Here is a 23,709-nt window from a genome sequence, read left to right as displayed (position 1 = left end):
TGTACTCCTTACCTTGGTCCCACTGTTGCATATTAATCTCCTTATTCTAGCCTATATTTTTATGTTGCAACAAGAGAGTCCTTTTCATCTTCCCAAATACAACTCAAAATGTCCATAGGTTAGGTTAGAATGCCTGCTGGGACACCAATTGTTATTTTGGTCCTTTGGCAAATGCAAATACAAACCCATTTTGCACACCATCTTGCTTTAATTCCTTAGTTATGAATGCGGTGATCCAGTTATAATTTTACCTTGAAATAGAAATGACCTTTGGGCTCTTAAAACAAAATTTTTTAAAAAAAGTTGAGAACAAGCTGTTTTTAAGTACTCTAGAATCAACTAACAAATAGTGTGAATGTCTATATTTATTTGGTCAAAATAAAATTAAAAAATTAAAAATAAAGTTCCTTCAAATAGAGTACACTATTTGATTTTTATAGCTGTCAAGTGGAAAAACTTTAGTTCTGCATCAGATTACAGAACAGGGAACCAGGCAGAACTGGAATGAAGGTCTTGTGACTACTCATCTGGTGGGCTCTTTTCAGTAGTATGTTTCCTTTTTAACACTGGGCCTGCTCTAAATCTCTTCTTTGTGTGGAAGGTCTTTTAGACATGGTTGGTATAGAAGGAAACACAGCTTTGCAGCTCACTAGTGGTTCTTAGTTGATGATATATTTCCTGAGAATTTTTTTTTTCAAAATAAGGTAACTTACGTCTGTCTAGCTTTTAAGAATGGAATTGTTATAAAAAGATTTTGAAGTGCTTATAACATTGAAATAGTTGAAAAACAGGTATTATATTTTGCTATGCATAGTGGGTGGTTTTCTTGACTGGGTTGTGAATGACTGGTAATGCCATGATGGCCCAGTTTGTGCTATATTGACATGGTTGTGCAGTTTGCAGTGGACACTCCCAGTGATGTGTGTAGATTTGATTTTTACTTGTCTTGACAATTAACAGCATTTTTAAGAAGTCACTTGTGATTTTATAAAGAGTTAAATATCTTTTGTGTGTGTGTGTGTGTGTGTAAGCTGGGAATTGAACCGAGGGGTGTTTTACCACTGAGCTTCTTCCCCAGTCCTTTTTATTTGGAGATAGTTCTTGCTAAATTCCTTCCAGGCCTTGCTAAATTACTGATGCTGGCCTTGAACTTGTGATCCCCCTGCCTCAGCTTCTGAAGTCACTGGGATTATAGGAATGTGCCACCACACTCAACTGTATATTATATTTAAAAACATCACTTTTTTTTTTTTTTTGGTACCAGGGATTTAACCCAGGGTCACTTAACCAAGCCATATCCCCAGCCCTATTTTAATGTTTTTTATTTTGAGACAGGGTCTTGCTAAGTCTGTAGGGTCTCACTAAGTTGCTGAGGCTGATTTTGAACTTTAAATCCTCCTGCCTCAGCCTCCCAAGTTGCTGGGATTGCTGGTGTGAGCCACTGCCGCATCTAGCTAAAGTATCACCTTTTGATAATTCTGTTCTTTTCAGTGTAAGATCTAAATTTTGGAAATATTGTGAGCTAACTCAGATTCTAGGATATCCAAGGAGATGATCTACCATATCTGATCTTTATTATGCTTGATTTTTTTTGAAAAAAAATTTTTTTTTGTACCCAGGATTGATCCTCATATCTCCTATCCCTTTTTATTTTTTGAGACAGGGCCTCACTATTTTGTTTGAGCCTAGCCTTGTACCTGCTGTCCTCCTGCCTCAGCAGGAGGTCTATACCACCATGCATAGCTCTTTAAAATATTTCTAACTACCCTTCAGATAAGTGAATGGTTTGAGGCTTTGTGCAATAGGTATTGTAAAATTCTCATTTTTTATGTTATTACTTTCTTGAAAAATAGTCATATTGTAGCTAGTTTCTTTTACTTTTCTGTGAATATGAAAAATATTAATTAAGATGATACATAATGATTACTAGTATAATTAAAAATGTTAATCTGGGATGGGGTTATGGCTTAGTGGTAGAGTGCTTGCCTAGCATGTGTGAGACGCTCTGGGTTTGATTCTCAGCACCACATATAAATGAATAAAAGTCCATCAACAACTAAAAAAATATATAAAAATAATAAAAAAAATTCTTCATTTGGCCTCGGGGGTGAAAACTGTTTCCAGATGTACAGAGACAGTTGATGTTATTCCAGTCTGACATGAATTTAACATCTTGATCAAAGTTTACAAAAGTTAGTAAATCACTTCCACTCTTACAGAGTTTATAATAAATATACTAGCAGAGATTAAAAAATGATGTGCATAATTGTAACATTAGGCAGATGGAAGAGAGCATATATAGTTGAGAAGATAAAACGTTTCATGGATTATTGACATTTGGCAAAAAAGATATTAGGACTTTCTGATGGCAAGAACTACAAAAAAAAGAAGGAATGGTGTAATACAGAGAATAAATTATTGAGTATTCTTTTCACAAAACATTTTCCTTTTTTTAAAAAAATATATATTTTTAGATGTTTGTAGACCTGTATTTTATTCATTTATTTATATGTGATGCTGAGAATTGAACCCAGTGCCTCAAATGTGCTAGGCAAATGCTCTACCACTGAGGCACAATTTCCTTTTTAAATATAGGACTTCATTAAATGTCATATACCCTTAGAAGTTGAAAAGTATAACTTGGAAACATTATGCATAACTTTTTAGGAAAACATATCTGTTATTCTGACTTTTTGACTTTTGTTATTGATTTTATATTTTATTCAAGTACCACTAGAAGTTTGGCCTGAATGAAAACCCAGTCATTTAAAAATTGGGAGATAATGTTACATAGCCTCTTTTCTGGCACTGTGTTTTAACTCTTAGTGTAACATTTTGGTCTTTAAATTATGGCAACACTACCCTTTGAAAATGATTGATCCGCTTATACATTTAGCAGATGTTTGTTGAACACAGGTGTACTAGGCTCTGTGAGGATTTAAAAAAAAAAAACAAACAACTCAAAGCCAAAGTCCTGATTTCAGGGAATTTATTAAAGAAGTGTAGGCATCTGGTAATGTAACAGGAGAGTTAAAACCTAACACTTAACCACAGTAGGCCAGCTGTGCAATGTTATTAGGCCCTTGAATTGTGCGAATTCAGGAGGACTGAGAGGTTACTATTGACCAGGGCTGTCAGAAGTTGGACAGAAAAATGCTTCTGCAGTGGCTGGTTATTAATTTGTGCAACAACTCATGCATTCATTAACTATGTGGAGAGTAAGGGGAAAGGCAGAAGTCAAGAATTTAGAAGGGACTTGTTTTAGAAGAGTAATTGGCTCATTTATTCTTGGAGTATAGCTTCTTGTTTATTTAAATTGATACACATTATTTCAAACTTTATGGACTTGCACTTAGTATCACCTAGCATGTGAGTATGAAGTTATATAAATTCTTATGTCCCTGCATAAATTGTTAGTTAGCCTTACTGCTTTTTGTGGGAGGATCCTAGCCACTACCTGTATTCTGGTATTATTCTTAATAATGCCTTCCCCCAAAAGGGGACTTCAGAGTCTAGCTACTTTGCATGATCTTGGCTGAATCACTTAAACATTTTTAGTTTTTCATATGTAAAATTAAGTGCTCCCTTCCACCCCCATCTCCCTATTGTACCCAGGGCCTCACACATGCTAGGCAAGCACTCTCCTACCCATCTACACCCTCAGCCCTTTTTATTTTATTTTGAAACTAAGTTGCCCAGCTTGGTCTCACATCAACTTCCTAAGTAGTTGGGTAAATGGAGTAATTACATTAGGTGCTCTCTAAGTATTTAGACCTTGAATGATCCTTGTATGAGCTTCATTAGTGACTTCTGGGGCCAAAAGAGAAAATGGACTAGAAACAGTGGTTGTGATGAAGTTTTAGGTATGGAGTCTTAGTTGTCTATTACCCCTTCACTTGTGTTTACAAGACTTCACAGTTCAGTAGTCTAATCTTCCTGGCTCAATAAATAGCCCTTCAGAGAATTTATGAAGTAGTACATCTTTGGACTCACAGCCAAGGAGAAGACTCTTGTTTATGATTGCATCCTTCGCGCCTGACAGATATTAACAGTAGTTGCCTGGGACAGTCACAGAATAGTAGGGGATAGAAGTTAAGACCAGTGTGATGGTGTTCAGGTTTTCTTAGGAAGGCCTTCTTCTTTTCTCTTTCCCCCTCCCCAACAATTTATTCCTTTGCTTGCTATTCTTAGAATTTGGAATATATAAAAGATTCTTTAGAAATTAAAACAAGATTATCTTAACTTGGTGCTTGGGACATTTTTAGAACAAATCAGTTTCAGTATTTAATCACCTAAAAGTGGATGTTAGAAAAACAAGTCATGCCTGACCAATTTAAATTCCCTCTATGAAAAATAGCAAAGCATTATTTAACAGGGGACAGTAACAGTATCTGTAATTCAGATTTAAAGCCTTTTCTACTTGCCATTTTTTTTTTTCTTTTTTGGTGGTCCTGGGGTCAAACCGAGGGGTACTTGACCCCTAAGATACATCCTCAGCCCTTTTCATTTTATTTTGAGACAGGGTCTTGCCAAGTTGCCAAGGCTGACATTGAACTTTGGATCCTCTTTTGCTTTAGCCTTCCCAGTAGCTAGGATTATATGTGCGTGCCATTGCGCCCAGCTTCCCAGTTACTTTTTAAAACAAGTTTAGAAGCCAAATATTTTATTTTAGAGCAGAGTAGCAGGATTTATTAGGTAATAGAGAGAAAGCAGGACTCCCAAAGGGGGAGGGGTTCCAAGAGAGGGATTCCTTATCAGTCACATATTTTAAAAGAAATTTGAGAGTTTTCAGTGGTTTTGAGATTATAGGATTCTTTTGCATAATGTTTTTGCTCTGGAACCCTATTCATGATGTAAAAAGATAGGAACTCTTTTTTTGTTCTAATTAGTTATATATGACAGTAGAATATATTTTGACACATCATACATAAATGGAGTATAAGTTCTCATAAATGGAGTATATGAGAACTTATACTCCATTTATGTATCTGCTTTAAGGGAGCAGATACAACTTAGGTGCTATAACTGTATTTTCTTTCTTTCTTTCTTTTTTTTTTTTAGAGATAGCTTGTGTAACCTTGGAACTTGATGTACATATGTGAAGCCAGTTGCCATGTCCTTTTTGTTTTCATTCTTTCTCATATCATGATTACTGAAGACTTCTTTAGTGTTCCCCAGTTCTAAACACTTAAAAAAAAAAAAAGGTAATGATAATCTCATTATCCTTCTAGAGAAGTTAGATGTAAAGGGGTCTGCAGACTCCTCTAAACAGTGTACATGTCAGTTTGGTGGGTTGATTTGAAAGGCATAAATAATGCACTCTTAGATGGGTTATCTTTGGAAATATGTTCCTTTAGGTCTGTTTTCTTCACTTCTCTAAATATTAACTCCTTCAGGGATAATAGCATTTCACTATAATAAATCAGTAGTGATATTTTTCTTCTATGACTGTAAGAGAAACCCAGGAAACCTGAGGCCATAAGGACATTGTGCAAGTGGACATAGACAGACAAAAACAAATAAAATTTTTGGTTTAGACTCCATTCACGGGTATATGTAGCTCATGTGGTAGCTGTAGTTAATGAATAAAATGCCCCAGATTTTCTTAGGAGTAATGACTTTGGTCTTGTGATGTGGTAGCAGTTTTTTTTTTTTTTTCATATCATCTCTGGCCTTGACTGTATGTACATTTAAGAGGATCCAGTCAGCAGGAAGTTTCTAAATATTGTACTTTACCCATAGCATCTTTTGTCATTCTGCTGCGTGGATGAATAGCCAGGGTTTTTAGCAAAGGTCACTTTCTCCACTTAACACTGGTTGTTCTAAACTGGGTGTGATTTTGCCCCTCAGGGAGCATTTGGCAATGTCTGGAGACATTCTTGGTTGCCATCACTAGGGTGGGGGATTGATATTGGCATCTAGTGAGGAGATGCCAGAGATAGTGATAAAGGTGGGTGCACAGGACAGCCTTCCACAGCAAAGAATTATCCAGCATAGGATGTCAGCCCTACTAGTACTGAAGTTGTAGAAAATGCTGTTTTATATGTTAGGGTTCCTGTCCCTCTTTCCAACTCAGGGACATATTCTGCCAGTTTCCCCTTTTTCTCCTGTAAAATTGCTTTTTCTGTTCTACTGAAGTACTTTCTTCATTTAGTTCTGTTTACCTTTCCTCACTTAATTTTTCTTTTCCACTTTATTCCAGATATGGTTAACCAGTTGTTTCTTTAATATTTCCTTTTTGAATCTGTAATAACTATCACCAGTTCCTCAGCTTGTCAGTGCTTTATACAGACTTTCAAATGGCGTTTTTTTTTTTTTTTTTTTTAAACTGCAATTACTTTAGCAATAAGAACAGTACCTGGTACAAAAAATTCTTAATTAATAAATGGAAAGGACACAGCATAATACATAACATTTTTGCATAAATACAGTGAGTAGTTTATTAATACTTTTTGATACAGATCAGTGGCATTGAGTCTGACGTGGAAAAATCAATTTTATAGAATTGGGGCAGAGAACTGATGTAATACAATCCAGGTGTAAAAGCTGTGCTGGTTTGGTTAATTCTAGGATGTATATTAATGTATCAGAAGGTATTGACAAACTCTGTACTCATTAGGCAGTTCTCAGTTTTCTTCAGTTAACTCTTTTAAAGGACTTTAGTACATAATAAATTGTACTAATCTGACAAATACCTGATGTGTAGAGATTCTGTATTTTAAGTGTTTGAATTACACACATTGTATTGGTTTGCTTAGTATTGACTGCTATAATAAAATACCACAAATTGAGTGACTTAAACAACAGAAATATATTTTCTCATAATTCTGGAAGCTGGAAGTTCAAGATTAAGGTTGGGCTGGTTTCCTTTCTCTTGAAGGCTTCTCCTTAGCTTGTACATGGTTGGTTCTCTTCCTTGCTATGTTCTCCTATTGCCTTAACTTTGGGCACATGCATTCTTTCGTCTCTTCCTCTTATGAGGACACTAGTTCTATTAGATCAGGGAACCATTTTTAAGTTCAAATTTATTTAGTTTTTACAGATACATGAAAACAAAATCATTCATATTTTTAGGGTATCATGTTTATTTTAATCTGGGTGTATATTATATAATGTTTAAATCAAGTTATACATGTTTCCAGACATTTATCATTTCTTTATGGTGAAAATATTGGCACTTCTATTTTCTAGCTTTTCAAAACATATGAAACTTCTCTCTTTTCTAACTATAAATTAGTACCCATTGACAACCTTTTTCCATTCCTTCTTCTCCAGTTTTATGACATCATATAACCTTAATTATTTCCTTAAAGACCTTATCTTTGAATACTGTCACATTAGGAGTCATAGTTTCTACTTAAGAATCTTGAGGAGACACAGTTTAGTTTAGAACATGTTGGAGCAATCAGCTGAGCTGGACCTGGAATTGACAATCCAGGAGCCTGACAAAAAAAAGCATGTGATTGAAGTGGCTGCCCTGCTTGGTAGCCTGAACAGTCAGGAGTATTCCTGAATAGAAGCAGGATTTTCTTTAAATAGTTTTTAAGAAAGTGATAATACACACCTGGAACAAATATGGATGAGTTAATTTTATGCTTTACAAATTTTTATAGATATAATCAAAAGTCCAATTTGACTATTAAAAGCAGAAAGCAAATAAAATAACATATTTTGTTTTAAATAGTTAATGTAATATCTTCAGTGTAAAAAATTTATAATTCAGTAATGAAAAAGTGAACTGAATGTTTTCATTCCCTAGTGGAATTTTGACTAGTATAATTTCCTTTTTTTTTAAAAAAAAAAAAAACATTATTTGAGGATACTGTGCAAATACTTAGATAAATGAGTTATTAAAGTGAACTGTTGTCCAAGAGCACTTGATGTATGTTGTCATTAGCTATAAACTAATTCAGTTGGGGATATCTACCCATATGTTGGTTATAGACAATTGAACTGTACCCTTTCTTTCTGTCAGTATTTAATAGTGTCATCTGTATGTATAGAAAACAAGACTTTTTAAAAAAAGTGATAGAGCTGGGCATGGTGCATGCCTGTAATCCCAGTGACCCCAGAGCTGAGGCAGGAGGATTGGGAAGTTCGAGGTTAGTCTCAGACTTGGTGAGACCAGGTCTCAAAAAATAAAAAGGACTGGGGATGTAACTTAGTGGTTAAACACTGCTGGGTTTAATCTTTGGTAAGTCCTCTCATCCCTCCCCCCCAAAAAAGTGGTAGAATTGTTATCTGTTTTTTTTTTTTTTTTTTTTTTTTTTTTTTTGTGGTGGTGCTGGGAATTGAACCCAGGGCCTTGTGCGTGCTAGGCAAATAAATACTCTACCAACTGAGCTATATCCCCAGCCCCCATTAATATCTATTTTTTGTGTCAAATTAGTACATGAAATAAGATGCTTGACAATTTAAATTTAGTGCCTTTTTTGTGAGGATCAGGAAAATAATACATTTGAGAGATTAAAAGATTCAGTGAAGGCCATATATGAAACCCAGAATAATGAGTTTCATTGTGGCATATTCATATAACAAACTTTTATTATATCCAACCCTTCGATACCCTTCTTTATTTACTCTTCTTCCCCTCCTCCCTTTCCGCTCATACTTCTACTTTAAAGAAGTCTATTCATGCCAGGTATAGTGGTGCAGGTCTGTGGCAGAACATGTTTCAGCAATCAGCTGAGTTGGTGAACCCAAGACTCCTAGTGCTTCCTTTATTCTTCCCTTTAAATTTTAAAAAGTAGCATGTTCTTGTAGATAATTTTAAAGATGCAAAAGAATATAAAAAGTGTAATGGGATAACCCAGAGATAAAATGTGGAAAATTGGACCAAGGATTCATGGAGGAAACTTATCACTATTGATTTGAGTATATTTACCTGTACTTTTTTTTTCTTAAATTTATTAATCTTTTGTGTAGATTTTCACATTTATTAGTATAACATTGTTCATAGCAACTTATCTTTTAAAAGAGGTGCGTGGCATCTGTTGTACTGTATCTTTTCTCATTACTGCCTTTGGTTATTTGTGTGAATCTACTTCTAGCTTTACTGGCTCTCTCCATTGTTTTGTATTTAATTTTAGGTTTCTTTTTTTTGGAACCAGAGATTGAACCCAGGGATGCTTAACCACTGAGTGGCACCCCGAGGCACTTTTTATTTATTTATTTTTTGAGACAGGGTCTCACGAAGTCGCTCAGAGCCCTGCTGAGTTGCTGAGGCTGTCTTTGAACTTGCAATTCTCCTTCCTCAGTCTCCTGAACCACAGGGATTATAGGCATGTGTCACCATGCCTGGCTGTTTAGTTAACATTTATTTTTAATTTCTGCATTATTTGGATTAATTTTGGTGTTTTTTTCCCCCTAACTTGTTGAGATACATGCCTACCTCATATATCCTTCTTCTTAAATATGCATTTAAAAATGTTTTCCTCCAAGATATACATTATCTACATGCCACAAATTGTTTAATCATTAGCCCATAAATAGTTACAGAAGTGTATTTTTAAGTCTAGGTGCCATGGTGTGTGCCTGTGATCCCAGTTAGAAGTTTGAGGTAGGAAGATTGCAAGATTGAGGCCAGTGTCAGCCCCTTAGTGAGACATTGTCACAAAATAAGATAAAATAAGGGCTGGGATGTAGCTCAGTGTTAGACCTCTCTTGGGTTCAATCCCCAGTGACCCCTCCCCTGCAAAAAAAAAAAAAAGTATATTACTTAGTTTCTAAGTATATGGGACTTTTAAAGTTATAATTCTGTTTACCAGTTTCCAGCAGAGCTGTATTGTGCCTAAACATTTTATTTTAGAGTATATACTTACAGGCTTTTTAAGTTGTTGAGATTTCAATTGGCCAATATTTTTAAATGTCCTCTGTGCTTAAGAAAATATGTGCTTTGTAAACTGTGTTTTACTTATATCCTTTAGGTAAAGTTTGTTAGTTATTCTGTTTAAATCTTAAGAATTTCCTGCTTTTCTGTCTGCTTATTCATTCCTTTACTGAGACCTGTGTTAAAATTTACTATGGAACATGATTTATCCCTGCCTTCTTGTAGTTTTTTAAATTTTATTTTTATTTATTTGTGCTTATACATTTAAAATTTAACCAGTAATCCCATTGGCTTAAGAGGCTGAGACAGGGTCAAGAGTTCAAAGGTCATGAGCTATGGTGAGGCTTTAAGCAACTCAGTGAGACCCTGTCTCTAAATAAAATACAAAATAGGGCTGGGGATGTGGCTCAGTGGTTGAGTGCCCTGAGTTCAATCCCCAGTTTAAAAAAAAAAAAAATTATACATTCCTGGAGAATTGACCTGTTTGTTGATAAAATTACATTATTGTTTAAAAGCTCTCTCAGTCCTTTATCTGGCATTAATGTAGCTTCATCAGCTTTTTTTTCCTGGTTAGCATTTGTGGCAGTTTATCTTTTTTCTTTTATTTTCAGATTTTTCTATATAGTTATGTTTCAGATCACTTTTCTTAATGTTACACAGTGGGATTGTTTTTAAATCCAGCCTAACATTTTCATGCTAATTACAGAAGTATTAGTTCATTTATATATGATGTAGTTACTGACATATTTGTGTTTAAACCCACCATTTTGCTATATGCTTTCTAGTCATCTCCTTGTTCTTTGTTCCTTTTTTCTCCTTTCTTGTTTCTTTTGAAATTAATCCTTTTCATTCACTTTTTTTCCTCTATTAGTCCTAAAATTATACACTCTGTTTCTGTGCTTCAGATGTTTATCCTATAAATTACAGCATGCAGTGCAGTCTTAATTCACCATTTAGCTTACCAAATTTTTGACAGGGCTTTAAATTTCTTCTGTACAAGAACTTTCTGTATTGTTTTTGAACATTTTCCTTCTTATAATCTATCCTCCTTTGATAAATCTCATTTTTTTGCGGGGGCAGGGGGCGGTGTTTACCAGGGATTGAACTCAGGGGCACTTGACCACTGAGCCATATCCCAAGCCCTATTTTTTATTTTATTTAGAGACAGTGTCTCCCTCAGTTGCTTAATACCTCGCTTTTTCATTTTCTTTATATTTTTTCTAATGTATTTCAATTATACAGAATAATGGGTTTCATTGTGGCATAGTCATACCTACTTTTATTCCATTTAGTCCCTCAATACCCTGCTTACTCTTCCCCTCCTCCATCTCCCCTCATCCTTCTACTGTAAATGTCTATTCTTGCTAGGTGCGGTGGCCCAGGCCTGTAATGCCAGCAACTGAGGAAGCTGAGGCAGGAAAATTGCAAGTTGAAGGCCAGTCTCAGTAATTTAGGGAGGCCCTGGGGCCTGTTCATTTATAAAAGCCTTGTATGACATCATTATTTTACAGTCTCTGTGGTTATTTAGGTGTACATGTTTACTATTTGATCTTTGTTCCTTTCTGTTTTTCTCACATTTATTTGATACCATTTTCCTTCATCTCGGAGAACCTTGCTTAGAGTTTCCTTTGGTTTGGATCTGTAAGTGTTGCAGTATTGTCCTGGTCTGAAGTTACCTTTATTTTGTTTCTCTCTCTCTTTTTTGACTTTTTTGGCTCATGAAGTTATTTTTATATTTTATTTTAAAAAAGATTCTTTTTTACAGTCCTGTCTCACTTAACAGTGGTAATATATTGTGAGAAATGTGTTAGGCATTTCTGTTGTGTTCACACAAACTTAGCTGTGATGTCATTAGACAACATAATTTTATGGGTCTTCTGTTATGTATATGGTCTGTCATTGATTGAATTTCATTATGTGGCCCTGACTTTTTTTTCAAAAAATTTTTTTAGTTATAGATGTACATAATACCTTTTATTTAAAAACTTTTTAAATGTGGTGCTGAGGACCGAACCCAGTGCCTCACCCTTGAGGCTCTACCACTGAGCCACAACCCCATGACTGCTTTTAATTGATACATTATAACTACATTTATGGGATACAGTGTGATTTTCCAGCACACGTATATAGTGTGTAATTGTCAGATCAGGGTAATTGGCATTTCCATTGCCAGTTGTCTTTGTTTTGGGAACATATAAATCCTTTCTCCTAGCCATTTTGCAATTGATTATTGTCAATCATATTTGCCCTATTATGTTATAGAACATTACAAGTTATTCCTCTTATCCAGTTGTATCCCTGTACCCGTTAATCATCCTCTCTCTGTCTCTATCATCCTTCCCTGCCTTTGGTAACCATTATTCTGCTTTCTACTTCTATGAGATCAACTTTTTAGCTTCTATATATAAGTGAGAACATGCTGTATCTGACTTCCTGTGCCTTAACTTTTTTCACTTAACATCATATCTTCCAGATTTACCCATATTTCTGCAAATGACAGAATTTCATCATTTTATGGCTGAATAATTTTTAATCAAATATACTTGCCATTTTTTTGTATCATTTCATATGTTAATGGACACCTTGGTTGATGCCATGTTTTGGCTTTTGTGAATAGTGCTGCAATGTATCACTGAATTCTTTTTTTCAATATTGAAAAATTGTTATTTATTTGACAGATAACTTCTGAATTAATATAAAGAAATGACAATAACATGTATATACACTAATTCAAAACATTTTCACTAAGCACCAAGTAGAACAGTTTCCTATCTTTTCACCCAAAACACCTTTATCATTGAAAGACTGCTTCAAACTTAATTTATTTAGGTTTTTAATCAAGAAACCTAAAGCTGCCAATCAGAGCTTCTAACTAGCACGAGATGACCAGATTAAACCCTTATGTATAAAAAATAACTTTTAACCTCACAGCACACAAACTAAATGAGACACACACACACACACACACACACACACACACACACACACACACAAAGTGAGTACAAAGTATCTTGTAAAATACATGTATATATTCAAGGGGAGTAATGCCTATTTCCCATGAGCATACAATTCAGCAAGGGGCACAGAAACAAATACCATACACCAACCCACAAGACAGTGGAAGAAATAAAAGTCCTGTGCCTTGGAATGGAGTTGAGGCTTTGTGGACCAGGTGACATCCAGGCCCGACCAGGAACATAAGTGGATATTGAAGCATGTGGGGAAGGATCTTCATGGTTGGAGAGGACAAAAGAGCCACAAACCTACTGACTAATCAGAAGACAGTGGAGGGTCTGTATGGCTGAAGGGATGTAATCTAAGAGAAGCATAAAACAGAACAGAAAACCTCCTCTAGCAAGAGGGCAAAATATCTTCCCCACAGAGGAGCCACATCCTCTCTATAGAGGTGAAGTAGCCAAGGATCACTCTGCAGGTCACCCTCCACCCCAAGGCAGTCCCTTGGAATCGAATTCATGAGCAAGAATCTTCCTTCATGTAAATTACTTTTTCTCTAAAAAGTAAAACAAAAACACAAGCATACAAAACAATTCAAAAGAAAAAGAATCAGACCAAGCTTTGACCCCTCGTACTTCACCTGGGTCTGCTTTATTACTCACACTGGTTCATTACTGGCAAGGCATCTAGCGTATCATGCTCCTAATACAGCTCCCCTGAAAACAGTCAACATCACACAACACATAAACTTACCTAAGCAAAAGGCAGCATCAACTTAAGGATCTACTGTGATTTTACACCAATAGCATATTTTAACCCTTTTTCTGACCCATTTACAAATAATCTGCGCTACTATGGAAGCATTATAGATGTTGCATTAGATTCCTCTTCTTGAGGTAGTTCAAAATCTTGAGACAGCAAATTTACATATTTTTCTCAACCAAACTCCTTCCCTGATTCTGGAGTATTGTAAGTGTCCCCCTCGTATAATAACTAACAACTGGAAAAAAAAAAAAAAAACTATATAAAAGTCATATAAAAATTTTAAAAGCAAGCAAAAAAACAAAGAAGAATGTGTCATCAAACTAAGTCTAAACTTTGCTACAAACAAAACCAAACCTCACTTGGCTCACCAAGCCAAAGGCATTTTATAAACTAATCAAATAATTAACAGCTCATAAAATTTGGGTAAATTTTTAGGTGGAAACAAAATTAACACCAACTCATTCCCTGGTAAATAATTCTTCTAAAATGCCACTGTCCACACAGAGAGGTTTGGTGAAACTGTCTGCAAGAGGCTACCTTGTAGGCCAGACTCCTCTCAGGTCTGCTTCAGAGGTGCAGGGATATTGGCAGAAGCCTGCTCCCGGTAGGCCAAGGAGCCTGAGGGACTGTGACTGGTTTTTGTGCTGCACATTGATGTCCTCCAGTATCTGCTGCCAATGCCTTAGCTTTGTCAAATGCTTCTGCACCAGCGCATCTTTCTGTTGCCATTCATTCCTTAGTTCTGAGGTGTCCTCTTTGATAACTTGCTCAGGTTTCTGGACAGACAACTGCACTCTTTTCTATAGAAAAAAGCATTCTGTCTGCAAACACTGATCAACACCAGTTCGAATTTCTTCCTAATGGGTGCCCTTGACATGAATCCTGACTCACAGAGAAGCAAAGCAAGCCTCAATGACGACTCCAACTTGTGCACTAAGGTGCTGCTAGAAGTTCTCTGCATGCCAGGCGCTGCCTGGAGAAGGGAAGTCTGGCCTGGGAGTCCCGGCAGGGGTGGCGGTAGCATGGGAGGCTGCCTGGAGAACAAACCGCCCAGCAAGCTGCCATGTTTGGGGTCTCTTTAATTCTTGAGAGAGAGTTTTGCTAGGTTGAGGATAAGTGTTTTCCTTTCAGCACCTTGAAGATACCAGGCTCCTTGTCTTCTGGCCTTAGTTGTTCCTGTTGGGAAGTCAGCTTCAGATTTAACTGGTTCTTTCAAAACTGTTTTTTTTTTCCTTCAGTTGCTGTTAGGTGTCTTTTTTGTCTTTCTGAATTTTTGCAGTTTTGGGTTTATATGTGCACTAAAAAAAAAAAAAAAAAAATCCTGGAGCCCAGTGGTAGAGCACTTGCCTAGTATACAGGGTGTCCTGGGTTCAATCCGCAGTATTGTGGGGAGGGCAAAAAACCTTCTGGAATTTTTGAGATTTTCAAGTATGTGAATTGATTTTTTTCATTAATTCTGGAAAAATTTCAACTTATCTCTTCACATATTACCTCTTCCCCATTGACTTCATGATTAATATATTAGATAAATGTTAGACTTTCTGAATTTATATTTAAAAATTTTTAATGGACATAATTATATACATTTGTGGAGTATAGTGTGATAATTGACGTATATCTATACACACGTCTTATGATCAAGTCAGGGTAATTAGCATTTTTGTATCCACACATTTATCATTTCTTTATATTAGTCACATGGGAACCTTCAAACTCCTTTTTTGTTTTGAAATACATAATACATTGTTGTAAACTATAGTCACCCCACTGTATTAGAGAACATTAGAACCTTCTGACTTTTCTAATACCCTTTCTTTTTCCTCTCTTTTATCCTCTTGCACAACTTTCTGGATTTTTTTCCTAATCGATTTGCTAATCCTATCTTCAGCCATGTCTAATTTGCTGTTAAATCCATCCTTAAATTCTTAGTTTTGGTTATTACGCTGGTCCTGTCATGGAGTCTTATTTCCTTGTGTGATTAAATATTATTGACTGTGTATCTGAAAAAAGACTTGTAGGAATTACTTACGGCCCAGAATGATGGCATCTCCTCCAAAAGGGGATTTTAATTTACTTAAATCACATGCCTCTGGAATCGTATTGGTTTGTGATAAAAAACATTTAGGCTTAAGGTTTTCTAAAGTCAAGTATTTAGGTGAAACACTGCAATATAGTAGATAGCAGTGATTGACTTTTGAAAATTGAATCTGTCTTATATTATTGGTGTAAGCCCTACTTGTTTATGCTGTATTATTATTTTTATTTGTGATTGATGTGATTTACTAATATTTTATGGTGTGTTTTGCATGTATATTCATTTCATATATTAATATATATATTTTTCCCTTATACTGTTTTTGTCTAGTTTTTGTATTATTATAATGCTGGTTTCATAAAATGAGTTGGAAGTCTATTGTCCTTTTCTGTTCTCTGTCAGAATCATGTAGAATTAGTGTCATTCATTGAATTTTAAGAGAATTTGCCAGTGAAACCATCTTTGTGTGGAGTTTTCTTTTTGGAGGCTTTTAAATATACTTTTGATTTCTTTAATAAAGGACTATTTCAGTAATATACTTCCCCCTGGGTGTGTTTCTGTAGTTTCTGGTTTGTGGATTTATGTGTTTAGAGTTGTTTGTAACATTTAATTATTACCATTTTAGTGTCTACAGGGTTAATACTAATATTTCCTCCTTTGTTCTTGCTATTTATAATTTTCTTGCTAGAGGTTTATGTGCTTTTATTGAGCTTTTTCAAAGTGCCAGATTTTGGTTTCATTCATTCATTCATATTTTCTGTGGTTAACTTTACTTATTTCTTCTCTGATCTTTTTTATTTCCTTTCTATATGCTACAGGTTTGTATGGTCTATTGATCTTTATCAAAGAGAGATTTCGAAAGACCCAAGAATGAGGAACTATTCTAGTTTAAAGGAGTCTAAAGAGATAATGATAACTAAACACGTAATCTGAGATTTTCTTGTACTCTAAAGGATATTATTCCAATAGTTGAAGATATCTAAATAAACTCTAAGTCATAGTATTTTATCAATATTCCCTGAGTTTGATAATGGTACTGTGGTCATATATGAATATTTTAAAGGAAATACCAAAGTACTAAGGAATAATGCCTCCAACTTTCAGATGATTCAGATAAAAATATGTATATGTGTATATAGAGAAAAGGATAAAGCAGATGGGGTAAAATATTAACATTTGGGAATCTAGATGAGGTATATACGAGAATTCTTTGTAACTACTCTTTTAAGTTTATTTTTATTGTAAACTTAAAATGGGATACATGTTGTTTCTGTTTGTACATGGAGTAACAGCATACCATTTGAGTAATCATAAATTCACATAGGGTAATGAGGTTTGATTCATTCTGTTATTATTTCCTTCTCCCCCACTCCTCCCACCCCTTTTTGCCCTCTATACAGTCCCTCCTTTCTCCATTCTTGCCCCCCTCCCACCCCCTATTATGTGTCATCATCCGCTTATCAGTGAGATCACTCGTCTTTTGGATTTTTGAGATTGTCTTATCTCACTTAGCATGATATTCTCCAATTTCATCCATTTGCCTACAAATGCCATAATTTTATTATTCTTTATAGCTGAGTAATATTCCATTATATGTATATATACCACAGTTTCTTTATCCATTCATCAATTGAAGGACATCTAGGTTTGTTCCACAGTCTGGCTATTGTGAATTGAGCAACTATGAACATTGATGTGGTTGTATCTCTGCAGTATGCTCATTTTAAGTCCTTTGGGTATAGGCTGAGGAGTGGGATAGCTGGGTCAAATGGTGGGTCCATTCCAGGTTTTCTAAGGAATCTCCACACTGATTTCCAGAGTGGCTGCACTAATTTGCAACCCCACCAGCAATGTATGAGTGTACCTTTTTCCCCACATCCTCGCCAACAACTATCGTTGCTTGTATTCTTGATAATCGCCATTCTAATTGGGGTGAGATGGAATCTCAGTGTAGTTTTGATTTGCATTTCTTTTATTACTGAAGATGGTGAACATTTTTTCATGTTTGTTGATTGCTTGTACATCTTCTGTGAAGTGTCTGTTCATTTCCTTAGCCCATTTGTTGATTGGGTTATTTGTATTCTTTGTGTAGAGTTTTTTGAGTTCTTTATATATTCTGGAAATTAGTGCTCTATCTGAAGTATGGGTGGCAAAGATATTCTTCCACTCTGTAGGCTCTCTCTTTGCATTGCTGATAGTTTCCTTTGCTGAGAGAAAGCTATTTAGTTTGAATCTATCCCAGTTATTGATTCTTGCTTTTATTTCTTGTGCTATAGGAGTCCTGTTAAGGAAGTCTGATCCTAAGCCAACAAGTTGAAGATTTGGACCTACTTTTTCTTCTATAAGATGCAGGGTCTCTGGTCTGATTTGAAGGTCCTTGATCCATTGTGAGTTGATTTTGTGCAGGGTGAGAGATAGGGGTTTAGTTTCATTCTGTTGCATATGGATTTCCAGTTTTCCCAGCACCATTTGTTGAAGAGGCTATCTTTTCTCCATTGCATATTTTTGGCATCTTTGTCTAGTATGAGAAAATTGTATTTATTTGGGTTTGTGTCCATGTCCTCTATTCTGTACCATTGATCTATCTGTGTATTTTGGTGCCAATACCATGCTGTTTTTGTTACTATTGCTTTGTAATAGAGTCGAAGATCTGATATTGCGATACCCCCTGCTTTGCTCTTTCTACTGAGGATTGCTTTAGCTATTCTGGGTTTCTTATTCTTCCAGATGAATTTCACGATTGCTTGCTCTATTTCTGTAAGGTACATCATTGGGATTTTAATTGGAATTGCCTTGACTCTGGATAGCACTTTTGGTAGTATGGCCATTTTGACAATATTAATTCTGCCTATCCAAGAACATGGGAGAGCTTTCCATCTTCTAAGGTTGTCCTCAATTTCTTTCTTCAGTGTTTTGTAGTTTTCATTGTAGAGATCTTTTACCTCTTTGGTTAGATTGATTCCCAAGTTTTGAGGCTATTGCAAATGGAGTTGTTTTCCTCATTTTCCTTTGAACTGTTTCGTTGCTTGCATATAAAAATGCTTTAGATTTATGTGTGTTGATTTTATAGCCTGCTATTTTGCTGAATTCATTGATGAGGTCTAGAAGTTCTCTGGAGGAGTGTTTTGGATCCTCTAAATATAGAATCATGTCATCAGCAATAGTGACAGCTTAAGTTCCTCTTTTCCTATTCATATCCCTTTAATTTCTTTGGTCTGCCTAATTGCTCTTGCTAGAGTTCCGAGGACAATGTTGAATAGAAGTGGTGAAAGAGGACATCCCTGTCTTGTTCCCATTTTTAAAGGGAATGGTTTCAGTTTTTCTCCATTAAGAATGATGTTGGCCATGGGCTTAGCATAAATAGCCTTTACAATGTTCAGGTATGTTCCTACTATCCCCGTTTTTTCTAGTGTTTTGAGCATGAAGGGGTGTTGCATTTTGTCGAACGCTTTTTCTGTGTCAATTGAAATAGCCACATGATTCTTATCCTTAAGTCTATTGACATGATGGATTACGTTTATTGATTTACAGATGTTAAACTATCCTTGCATTCCAGGGATGAGCCCCACTTGATTGTGGTGCACGATTTTCTTAATATCCTTTTGGATACAGTTTGCCAATATTTTGTTAAGGATCTTCGCATCTATATTCATCAAGGATATTGGTCTAAAATTTTCTTTCCTTGATGTGTCTTTGCCTGGTTTGGGTATGAGGGTGATATTAGCTTCATAGAATGAGTTCGGTAGGGTACCCTCCTTTTCTATTTCCTGGAATACTTTGAGAAGTATTGGAATGAGTTCTTCTTTGAAGGTCTTGTAGAACTCAGCTGAGAATCTGTCTGGTCCTGGGCTTTTCTTGGATGGTAGATTTTTAATGGCTTCTTCTATTTCATTGCTTGATATTGATCTGTTTGAATTGTGTATGTCCTCCTGGTTCAGTTTGGGAGGAGCATATGTCTCTAGAAATTTGTCAATGTCTTCAGTAGATTCTATTTTGTTGGAATACAGATTTTCAAAATAGCTTCTCATTATGTTCTATATCTCAGTGGTGTCTGTCGTGATATTTCCTTTTTCATCACGAGTTTTAGTAATTTGAATTTTCTCCCTCCTTCTCTTTGTTAGTGTGGCTAAGGGTTTATCTATTTTGTTTACTTTCTCAAAGAACCAACTTTTTGTTTTGTCAATTTTTTGAATTGTATCTTTTGTTTCAATTTCATTGATTTCAGCTCTGATTTTAATTATTTCCTGTCTTCTACTACTTGTGCTGTTATTCTGTTCTTTTTCTAGGGCTTTGAGCTGTAATGTTAGGTCATTTAGTTGTAGATTTTTCATTCTTTTCTGGAATGTGCTCCATGCAATGAATTTTCCTCTTAGTACTGCTTTCATTGTGTCCCAGAGATTTTGATGTGTTGTATCGTCGTTCTCATTGACCTCTAAGAATTTTTTTATCTTCTCCCTGATGTTTTTTGTTATCCATGTTTCATTCAATAGCATATTATTTATTTTCCAGGTGTTGGAGTAATTTCTGTTTTTTATTTTGGCATTGATTTCTACTCTCAGTCCATTATGATCTGATAGAACACAAGGCAGTATCTCTATTTTTTTGCATTTCCTAAGGGCTGCTTTGTGGCATAACATATGGTCTGTTTTCAAGAAGGTTCCATGTGCTGCTGAGAATAAAGTGAATCCGCTCGTTGATGGTTGGAATGTTCTATATATGTCTATTAAGTCTAGGTTATTGATTTTGTTATTGAGTTCTATGGTTTCTTTGGTTGGATTTTGTTTGGAAGATCTATGTAGTGGTGACAGCGGTGCATTAAAGTCACCCAAAATTATTGTGTTGTGGTGTATGTGATTCCTGAAATTGAGAAGGATTTGTTTGAAGTACAGGGATGCACCATTGTTTGGGGCATAAATATTTACTATCGTTATGTCTTCCTGATTTATGGTTCCCTTAAGCAGTATGAAATGTCCTTCTTTATCCCTTCTGACTAACTTTGGCTTGAAGTCCACTTTATCTGATATAAGGATGGAAACCCCCGCTTTTTTACTGGGTCCATGTGCGTGGTAGGTTTTTTCCCATCCTTTCACCTTTAGTCTGTGGATGTCTTTTTCTATGAGATGAGTCTCTTGCAGGCAGCATATTATTGGGTGTTTCTTTTTAATCCATTCTTCCAGTCTATGTCTTTTGATTGATGAATTTAGGCCATTAACGTTCAGGGTTATTATTGAGATATGATTTGTATTCCCAGTCATTTGGCTTATTTTTGGTTTTTAAGTTGGCTTGGTTTCTCCTTTGAGTGGTTTTTCTCTAAGGTAGTTCCTCCCTTTGCTGACCTCCATTGTTGTTTTTCATTTCCTCCTCATGGAATATTTTGTTGAAAACAGTCTGTAGTGCAGGCTTTCTATTTGTAAATTCTTTTTAACTTTTGTTTATCGTGGAAGGATTTTATTTCATCTTCAAATCTGAAGGTTAGTTTTGCCAGGTATAGGATTCTTGGCAACCACGTTCTTTCAGAGCTTGAAATACGTTGTTCCAGGCCCTTCTAGCTTTTAGAGTCTGGGTTGAGAAGTCGGCTGCTATCCGTATAGGTCTCCCTCTATATGTAATCTAATGCTTTTCTCTTGCGGCCTTCAAAATCCTATCTTTATTTTGAATGTTAGGCATTTTCATTATAATGTGCCTTGATGTGGATCTGTTGTGATTTTGTGCATTTGGTGTTCTGTAAGCCTCTTGTATTTGATTTCCATTTCATTCTTCAGGTTTGGGAAATTTTCTGATATTATTTCATTGAATAGGTTGTTCATTCCTTTGGTTTGTATCTCTGTGCCGTCCTCAATGCCAATAATTCTTAAATGTGGTCTTTTCATGATGTCCCATAGTTCTTGGAGATTCTGTTCATGATTTTGTACCATCTTCTCTGTTTGGGCACCATCATTTTTGAGATTAAATATTTTGTCTTCATTGTCTGAGGTTCTTCTGTCTTCCAAGTGGTCTAGTCTGTTGGTGATGCTTTCCATTGAGTTTTTTATTTGGTTTATTGTTTCCTTCATTTCAAGGATTTCTCTTTGGTTTTTTTGAGAATCTCTCTTTGTTGAAATGATCTTTTGCTTCCTGCAGTTGCTCTTTCCGCTTATTGGTATTATCATTCATTGCCTGCATTTGCTCTCTTATCTCATCCTTTGCTTCGGGAATCATCTTAATCATGTATAATCTGAAGTCCTTTTCTGACATTTCTTCTAACATACTGTCATTGGATTCTATTAATATAGAATCTAGGTTTGTTTGGATCATTTTCTTCCCTTGTTTTTTCATGTTGTTCATGTATCTTCCCCTCTAGCAATGCAGATCTGGGGTATTGCAGATTTCCCCCTATAGGCTAATAGTGGCCCTATAGGTTTCCAAAACCTTTTCTTTAAGGGGAGATCAGTATTAGCCGTGCCCAATTCAGACACTATGCAATCCTAGACCAAATAGCCCCTATGAGGACAATAAGAAAATTGTCATAATAAACAAAGCTAGTTCAAATATTATCTTCAGTAAAACAAACAGATTTGCAATAACGTCTGCAGTTTCAAATGGAGGACAAAGAAGATGCAGAGGGATGTAGAATGTGGCTGTTAATGGGATAAGAAAAGAATATACACAAGTTCTAGATAATAGAAAGGGTGAGAGTGTAATCAAAAGAAATTGGATGTTAGCATGCAAAAAAGGGAGAAAAAGACTCTGAGGGAACAGGTAAACAAAAGGAAAAGAGAGCAAGAAATGTAAAGAAATAAAACCTTAAATTTTTTCTATAAGGAGAAAAAAGAAAATCTACAGTATAACAGTCATATAGTAATGAAACCTCCCAGTGTTCAGTAGCCTGATGCATGAGAGGTACCTGACAATGAGCTTCAAGTCTCCAGCAGGCGTCTCAGGATGGGATTTGCCCCACCTAAATATCGGAGCTATGGTTTCCAGGATTATCCAAGATGGCCGCTCCGGCTTTGAAATGTGTTGGCATATGGGGTGCTGGAGCTCAGGGTGTGGCTGTGGTCAGCAGGAGGTCCTGGAGGTGGGATGCGGTTTGTAAGGAAGGGGTTCTGGAGGTCTGGTGTGTTTGGTGTGGTTGTGGGATCCTGGAGGCTGGTTGCAATCAGTCAGTCTGGGGTCCCAGTGATAGGGTGCAGTCTCTTGATCTGGGGGTCCTGGCGGCAGGGAGCAGTTAGTCGATGTGAGGGCCCCGGAGGCAGGGAGTGATCGGTTGGGTTGAGGGATCCTGGAGATGGGGCTCAGTCAGTCCGGCCAAGGGTCCTTCGGGGCCTGGCTGTTGTCTCAAAATGGCGGCAGCCATGTGTAATCAAATCTGCAGGTACTGTGACGGAGAACTTCCAGGCAACAGCAGGCAGCTGGTGCTCCACTGGCGGTCGGCGATTAGTTTGCTGACTGTTGTGGGACATTCGGGAGGTGAATTTCGTGCGTTGGGTGATGGATAGGTGTAAGGCAGGCGATGGACAGGCGAGAGGCAGGTAAATAGCAGATGATAGGTGCCTGACAGTGAGCAATCAAGAAATAGCTGTAACTACTCTTACTACTTTTCGTAAACTTGAGATTATGTCAATTAAAAATTAAAAGTAAAAAAGTTATACCATAAGAGAAAGAAGACATTAGTGATAAAACGTACTGCTTTAAAATAAGAACTTTGTCAAAAAATATTATTAATTCTGATGTGGTGGCACATACCTGTAATTCTAGCTATTTGGGAGAATTGCTGAGCCTGGCAATTCTTTGAGGTATTGGGATCACAAGTTCCAGACCAGTCTGGGCAAATTAGTGAGACTTTTTTTTTTTTTAAAGTTGTTCTTTTTAGTTATACACAACAGTGCAATGTATTTTGACATACATAGATGGAGTATAACTTCACATTCTTGTGGTTGTACATGATGTGGCATTACACTGGTTGTGTATGCATATATGAACATAGGAAAGTTATGTCTGATTCATTCTACTGTCTTTCCCATTCTCATCCCCCCTACCCCTCCAATCTGATGAACATGTCCCCCCATTGTGAGTCAGCAAACGCATATCAGAGAGAACATTTGACGTTTGTTTTTTTTGGGGGATTGGCTCATTTCACTTAGCA

At 36.1% G+C, this 23,709-nt stretch overlaps 1 protein-coding gene and 1 pseudogene across 6 annotated transcripts in view; one reads left to right on the top strand and one right to left on the bottom strand.

Annotated features, from left to right (window-relative positions):
* DMXL2 (Dmx like 2) overlaps positions 1 to 23,709 on the top strand; it is a 178,885-nt gene that overhangs the window by 2,462 nt on the left and 152,714 nt on the right. The gene's annotated exons all lie outside the window — the stretch shown is intronic.
* LOC306653790 (mediator of RNA polymerase II transcription subunit 28-like) lies at positions 13,593 to 17,026 on the bottom strand (annotated as a pseudogene). Its single transcript has one exon. The product of its transcript is annotated as a mediator of RNA polymerase II transcription subunit 28-like (transcript).

The sequence above is a fragment of the Sciurus vulgaris genome (assembly GCF_902686455.1).
Source record: "Sciurus vulgaris genome assembly, chromosome: 2".
Lineage (NCBI taxonomy): Eukaryota > Metazoa > Chordata > Mammalia > Rodentia > Sciuridae > Sciurus > Sciurus vulgaris.
This window is presented reverse-complemented; position numbering and strand designations above follow the sequence as displayed.